This window comes from Cebus imitator, unplaced genomic scaffold (genome assembly GCF_001604975.1).
Source record: "Cebus imitator isolate Cc_AM_T3 unplaced genomic scaffold, Cebus_imitator-1.0 Scaffold50, whole genome shotgun sequence".
Classification (NCBI taxonomy): domain Eukaryota; kingdom Metazoa; phylum Chordata; class Mammalia; order Primates; family Cebidae; genus Cebus; species Cebus imitator.
In genome coordinates, this window is record NW_016107365.1 from 8,870,531 (window position 1) to 8,877,824 (window position 7,294).

A 7,294-nucleotide genomic window follows, 5' to 3' on the forward strand; every position below is an offset into this window, starting at 1 on the left:
AATCTATTTCCTGAGTTCAAGTGATTCTCCTGCCTCAGCCTCCTGAGTAGTTGGGATTACAGGCACACCACCATGCCCAGCTAATTTTTTTAAAGTTTTAGCAGAGACGTGTTTCACCATGTTGGCCAGACTGGTCTCGAACTCCTGACCTTAAGTGATCCACCCTCCTCAGCCTCCCATAATGTTGGGATTACAGGCATAAGCCACCATGCTGGGCCCCTGTGGAAGTCTTCTGAAGTAACTATGGCAGTGCAGTTCAATAAAAATACAGTGTGAGACATGTAATTTTAAAATGTCGAATAATCACATCAAAAATGAAAAGGAACATGTGAAACTGATGTTTGTAATATTTTATTTGACACAGTGTAGCCAAAGTAGTATGCTTTGACACATAATCAACATAAAAACTTATGACATGGCTTTTTTTTATACTGTCTTCAGAATTCAGTGTATGTTTTATATATACTGGTAGCACATTTCAGTTTGAATGCTAAGTATTTGATACTTAATGATAAATGTCCTACCAAAACAGTAAAATTGTATTTAATGGAAAAATACTTTTTACTGTTTTAGATTTTTAAATCAAACTGGATTAAGTCAAGCTAAATCAGTCACACTAGACACATATCTAGTGCTCATTAACGACATAAGCTACAGTATTAGGAAATGCAGAACTGTATTCAGTTGGTACTTTATTCATGTTCCTGTCAGCTTTTATCTGATGAGTATGTCTTTTATATAAATGCTCCTGTGCCGTGGGTAAGCCCCAAAGATCTTAAGCACAATGCTTTTCAATAAAAAAAGCCCGGGTGAAGTATTCATTTAAAGACTGTCTGTCCTTTAAATGTCAGTCAAACCAAAACTCTTTCTACCGCATTTTGAAGATACCATTTAATTGTTCTTCCTCTACTAGCAGCTTATGGGGCAAATAGTTTAGACTGAATTTACCTTTTTAGTATACAGTTTTGATATAGTATTAGAGTAAAAGAAAAATGAAAATCTAACAGTCTATTAAAAGTGATCAAAATCTGTATTTAGATTATTTTGTTTTCATTTTTACTATTTTAAGCATACAATCATGGCCTTTTGTAAAAAATGTCTTTTGTATACTTTTTGAGGGAATATAAATACACTATCTCTAAAGGGTTGTTTTTTAATGGTCTGTATTATTTTGTTTGTAAACAGGTGACTTAACAGAAGAAAAATATCATTCAAGATTGGTTCTGATTCTTTGGAAAATAACAGTTTAAGCACTTGGTTCCTCAGTTGGATAACAATAGATCCAAAGTGTGTTGGTTCAGTCGTGTGAAGAAAGGAAGCACAGTTGGCAGGTTATCACTTTCCAGTCATTCCAATAGATGATGGTTAACACGAATTTTACATGTGCAATGTTCCTGACTGCAATGAAGAAAAGGCCTTCTGGAGCTTTCTGTTTTTTAAGCACATTCTCCTTCCATCCACCTATTTACATCCTTGTAATGGCCAGTCAAGCTAGGGCTTGCTGTAAGTTGGAAGAACACTAGGTTGACAAAGATCTACTGTGAGCTATATTGGGACTGCTTTCAGAACCATCTTTCAGTGCACTGAAAAGTCATCTGAAAAAATAGTTTCTTCCATATCAGCTTATATTAAATCCTGTGACACTCTGAAAAAGTTGATCATGATAGCTCCAAGTCAGGATTTGAAATCAGATGGAAATACACCTAAAATCTCCACATTACTTATTTCCAAAGGATTTTTCATAAAGATGTTCAGCAACATCTGAAAAGCTGCATGGAGATATATCTATTAATGTGTTCCCAACATGATACATTTAACATGGCATATTTTTAGGAGTCTTATACTTTGTACAGTTTTGAAGTTCCCATGCTTTTAAGTCACTCTTCATAATTCTGAATTGATAATTTTGAATTTTATGTGCATCCTTGTTTATGGGAGGCAATACTTTGATAATATTTTAGATTATTTTTATTTTGTTTGAACTGTTGCTTGATTGCTATGACTGACATGACTTTCCTATTGAGAATCAGAAATCAAGATTCAATAATAGGGATGCAGATCTTAACTTTTTTCTAAACCACCATTTTATGTTTTTATGTTTATGCTCCACAGTGAAAAGCATGTGCTCTACAAAGATAGAAAGTAGACAAAGCAGACAAGTTTCCGTGGCTGGCATTTCACTATCTTCAGATGCACTGAATGGAATTTTGGGGAGAAAGCCTTTGTGTTGTCACTAAAATTTTAAACTTACACACAGCTTTAGGTGCTCATTTTGGCTGTGATGGAGTCCTGAAGGACACATTGATCGGAATATTCAGCAGGATTGTCGTAGGTTTGAGCAAATGTAGATGGTTGGACTTGGTGTGCAGTACCCTGTGCATGTAATTCTGCATAAGACAGATCTCGGCCTTTCTGTGGAGGGAGTTAAGAACTAAAATACCAAAAAAGAACTTTATTTCTTTTAAGGCAATTCTCTGACCTAAACTCAGAAAGCAATACTGGAGCAAAAGCCCAGTGCATATGAATTGGTTTTGCTGGAGAAAAAAAGAAGTGCTCATACTTTTGTTATTTTAAAATGTTTTCTTGAAAATAATTAGGGAGAAAATTTTCTGGCAACAGGTTATATAGACAATTTCTTTTTATTATTTCAAAACAGGAAACAGGCACACGCCACCATGCCCCAGCTAATTTTTGTATGTTTTGTAGAGACGGGGTTTTTCCTTGTTGTCCATGCTGGTCTTGAACTCCTGAACTCAATCTGCTGGCGTCGACCTCCTAAAGCAGTAGGATTACAGGCGTGAGCCTGACAAAATCTTTTATTTAAATGTTAGTAGTATGTTTATTGATGAGACTAGGAGCTTCTGTGCAGCATCTTCATAATACATTGGTTTTAGTTCCTGCACTATTCCCACTTCTTGTCTGGAAAGATTAGAAATACAGATGTAATATGGAAACTTCATCCCAAAACAGCATGGAGGTGGTGATAGTGTCCTGTTTGCCCTTGGTAAAATATTAAAGCATATTTCTTAACCCAAAGAGTGATTGGTTAAAGTTAAAGCAAATTTGCAAACCTTTACAAAATCGTTTATCAATTTTATGCTATCCAATTTTTAGGTACCCATGTGTCAACATTTCACATATCCAGTTCTTTGGGTGCTTGTTCATGACATTTTTTCCTTTATTCAAATTCGGAAAAATACAGACGGTGTAGTGTTAAATTTGCCAAAACCCCTGGAACGTTCATATATTGAGAGGGAATTTGCTACTCTTTTAGTGTTGGGTTTCCATTATAAAATAGGCTCATTTATACATCTGTCCTGTGGTTTGTCTTCCAGAGGGTGCTGTAATAAATCTGTAGCAAAGAGTGGAGGGTGGAGAGTGTGCAGAACTCCTCTCAGCCTCATAGATGCATCCACAACTCTGTCAACCCGTTCTGTTACAGTGCTCCATGAGTCACCTCACACTTGAAGATAAGGAGGTTAAAGCAGAGTATTGTTGGCAGCCAGCTGTGCCCACTCTCTTGTAAATAACTTTCCATCACACCCATTTCCTTGCCTCAAGGTGCAGGTTCCTACGTCTACAAAATTTCAAATGACTGCAGGTCAGAAACCTTTGGTGTTACAAATAATAATAAAAGTTCAGATACTTAGGGTCTGCTTGTCCATCAAGATGACATTATCAGTGGAACCCACCTGTTAATTTTAACGTGGCTTCAGAACCCAACAAAAATTATGTAAGCCTGGTTAAATTTCCTCTTTTCTTCTTGCCCCCAATAAAATGAGGATCTTTGGCCTTAATACTCAATTTGTGTATATTTAGTTGTGATGGTACTTGTAAATGCTCACATTTCCAGTTCCAAACTTGCCTGTGCTTTCTATGTGCTTCAAAATATTTGATGCTTAAACTTCTGTTAATATATGATTTCTGTATCCACAATCAGCTGTTTGCTTATGCTGGGTCAATTTAGAAGATAATTTGCCAATCTGGTCTCAACTGCAATGCATTTAAAACAGGGAAAACAAGTAAATGAGTTTGAGATGTTTTGATATTAATATTACTGCCCACTTAACTGTGAATTTCAAATGGCTCCTAATGCAACCAAAATTATAACCAATGTAGCACGTATAGGAAAGGTATTCTTAATGATTTTAAATCCTTGTGTATATTACAGCAGTAAGCGGAGTGCCTGGGTAAAGAGAATTTTTAAAAGGTGAACAATGGTTTTGCTTGTATTGTATAGGCTTATTGAGTTTGTGAGCAGCATAAAAACATTCCTTAATTCTTCATTGTGGAAGTGAAATATTTCTGTAATGCATTTTTTAAAAGAAGACTCCTGGATACAGCTATAGTAGTGGGAATAGAGGTAGAGCTTTTCTCGTAAGATGAAACCAGAAAATAATTTTCAGCACTTTTACTTTATGTAATGAGGAAAAAAATTGTTTCTACAAAGTTGAACTATGTAGTAATATTTGGTAACACATGGCATGGCTACTTTATGTCATTCTGTGTTAGTTGCAAAGTACACTTGGGTCATAGTAGACACTAAGAATTAAAACTCTTAAATCAGTGAAACAAAAACGAATGGGCAGCATTCTCTGTTTGGAATGGGATCAATATACAATTAATACAATTTAATTTTATACATTCCCTAAGACACCATTTTTAAGTTACATTCACTGAGTGTATGTGTATAAATTTAAGTCAGTGCTTTTAGCCGAGGCAAAGCTTTTTCATTAACTAAATACAGGTTTTTTTGTGTGTGTGTGTGTGTTCTTTTTTCAACTTTATTATTGAAGTATTAAATATTAGATAGACTATTGGGTACCTAAGGGCTGTGTCAGGGAGTTGAAATTTCATATGCTTTACCAGATTACCTGTAAAAAATGAACAGCTGTAAAACATTTCAAAACTATTGCAAACACATTGTTAAAATGCAACCATTTGATAAAGCAGAAACCTTAAGTTTTGCCTAATTATTGCACTAAATGTAAATGATAACGTAAAATTAAATGTGCATTTTAAACAGATTCTATTTCTCACTTACTGCTTAGCATAGAAAAAGAGCTATGCTTAGAGGAGTGACCAGCAAGATTGATTTTAAAAGATGGAAGAGGGGTGAGAAAGCGGAAGCACCTTACTGTTGGAGCATGTTGTATCTGTTTAGTGCTACTGAACAATTCAGTGGTTATTTCTGAACTTTGCTGCAAAGTGCTCTTTAGTTAAAGCACATAAAGAAGGGTCACTGCTTAATTGCTTTCTAAAATAAAGCAATGGTATTTTTTATCCTATATAGTGTAATTTAAAAGTTTTCCTACAAAGTGAGTTTATATTGCTGCCTAAACTGTTCGGTAAACAAAGGGTTTTTAAAGGTGGGAGGGAATCTGGTTTCAGTGAGTGTGTGTATGTGTGTGTGAATGTATGAAAAGTTTTCCCATTGGGTTATTTTGAAGATGTGTTTATTGTAAAGTTTTCTATGTTTTGCCCACAGCAAATGTACAACTTGGCAATTGCAGGATTTAATTGATTGAATTCCAAATTTATACTGTCTCTCCCCTTCTGCAGACACATGCCACTGTAAGGTGCATGTACAGAAAATACCTCTGAGGTTGACTTGTTAAATAATTGATGAATGTTATTTCACACTGAATCTCAAAGCAGTCATTTGTTTTGCAGATTAGGGGAAAGTTTTGTTTTTTGCTGGTTTTTATTTTTAATTAGGTACACTAAGAGTGGCTAAATTTGGAGGAGTTGTTGGTAGGTAGGAAAGACCTTGAAAAGTGTTGTTGAGGTGAAAACAAAAGGTATGGATGTTGGTTACAGAGTTCAGTTTTAACAAGGGACATTTTGGATTTTTTTTTTTTTTTACTTGCATGTTTTGTGGATAGCTATCAAAGGGTGTAACAAGTTACTCCAGCTTTCCCCCAATACTAATTACATTGCTTTAAGAAGTCTGCGTAATCACTCGGCGGCATTTTCCCTTCATTTGTGAACCAAGAGGGGTAAATCTTGCATCCCATACAATGACTTCTGACTTAACTTTTGACAGAATCTCCATTGTCTCATTGAATTTCTCATTGTGTTGTATGTCTTTCCAAGTGCGAAACCATAATATGTAGTTAATGAAAAATGGAAGGCTGCAGATTGTTTTGCATGAATAATTAATTGCTCATTAGGGCTAAGAAGACTGACATGATTTTTATCAGTTCTGGGTAAATGAAAATTTTAATGGAAAACTGATTCACCATTTACTAGCTTTGTGCAATATTAAAAGATAGAAGCAAAACACTAGCACATTGTGCTTGGCTTGTAAGGATTGCTTTAATACCATTACGATAAATGGACAGTGTGCACAGTGTATTGTAAATGCCAACTCTTGCAAATTTACAATACCTAAATATGTTCAATTAACATTCTAAAGTATTAAAAGTACAAAGGAAAAACTAAGCAAGCATTTATAGCAATACCATGAAATCTCCGGTAATTGTTTTGACTGTTGCATTTTGCTCTTTAGTGCAACTTTTCTGCATTGTAATTGTATTGCTTTGTATTTCATGTTTTTTTACACTCATGACTTCAGAGTTAAGTACTTGTGCACCAAGTATTGCAATCACCTTTCTCTTGTTGTACATGCAATGTAACAACCTACAGTTTTGGTGCTTTTAACAATATTCCTCTTTTTCTTTAATAAAGGATATTATTTATTTGAATTAACCTGATTTTGTTTGTTTAAAATGTCAGTGGTACACATTTTCATTTTATTTCAAATAGAAGGAGCATAGCAGGTTGTATATCTGTTATGTTACAAACGTGGAGAACAGGATCCAGAGACTCTCCATGTCTGTACTTCTGCCTCTTCCTGAGCACTGTTTGTTGTGAAGTATTTTGATGATGGCAACTTTCTTTGTGCTATTAATGGACTTTCTCATTGTTTGTTTGTAAATACAAAGTTTGGAAGTGCTGACTTCCAAGTTAGTTGGGAAAAAATTTTTTTTTTTTTTTTTGAGATGGAGTCTCGCTATTTTGCCAGGCTGGAGTGCAGTAATGCAATCTCGACTCACTGTAACCTTCAACTCCCTGGTTCAAGTGATTCTCCTGCCTCAGCCTTCTGAGTAGCTGGGATTACAGGCATGCACCACGATGCCCAGCTAATTTTTGTATTTTTAGTAGAGATGGGGTTTCACCGTGTTGACCAGAATGGTCTTGATCTCCTGACCTTGTAATCGGCCCATCTTGGCCTCCCAAAGTGCTGGGAGTACAGGCGTGAGCCACTGCGCCTGGCCCCAAGCTGGAAATT

At 35.5% G+C, this 7,294-nt stretch overlaps 1 protein-coding gene across 1 annotated transcript in view; it reads left to right on the forward strand.

The window, feature by feature from the left end:
* The window catches only part of JMY (junction mediating and regulatory protein, p53 cofactor), a 100,110-nt gene extending 93,399 nt beyond the window's left edge, over nucleotides 1-6,711 (forward strand). Inside the window, exon 11 of the mRNA XM_017527719.2 lies at nucleotides 1,186-6,711. The gene's annotated coding sequence lies outside the window, so the exon portion shown is untranslated. The remainder of the gene's footprint in view (nucleotides 1-1,185) is intronic.
* The last annotated feature ends 583 nt before the right edge of the window (nucleotides 6,712-7,294 follow it).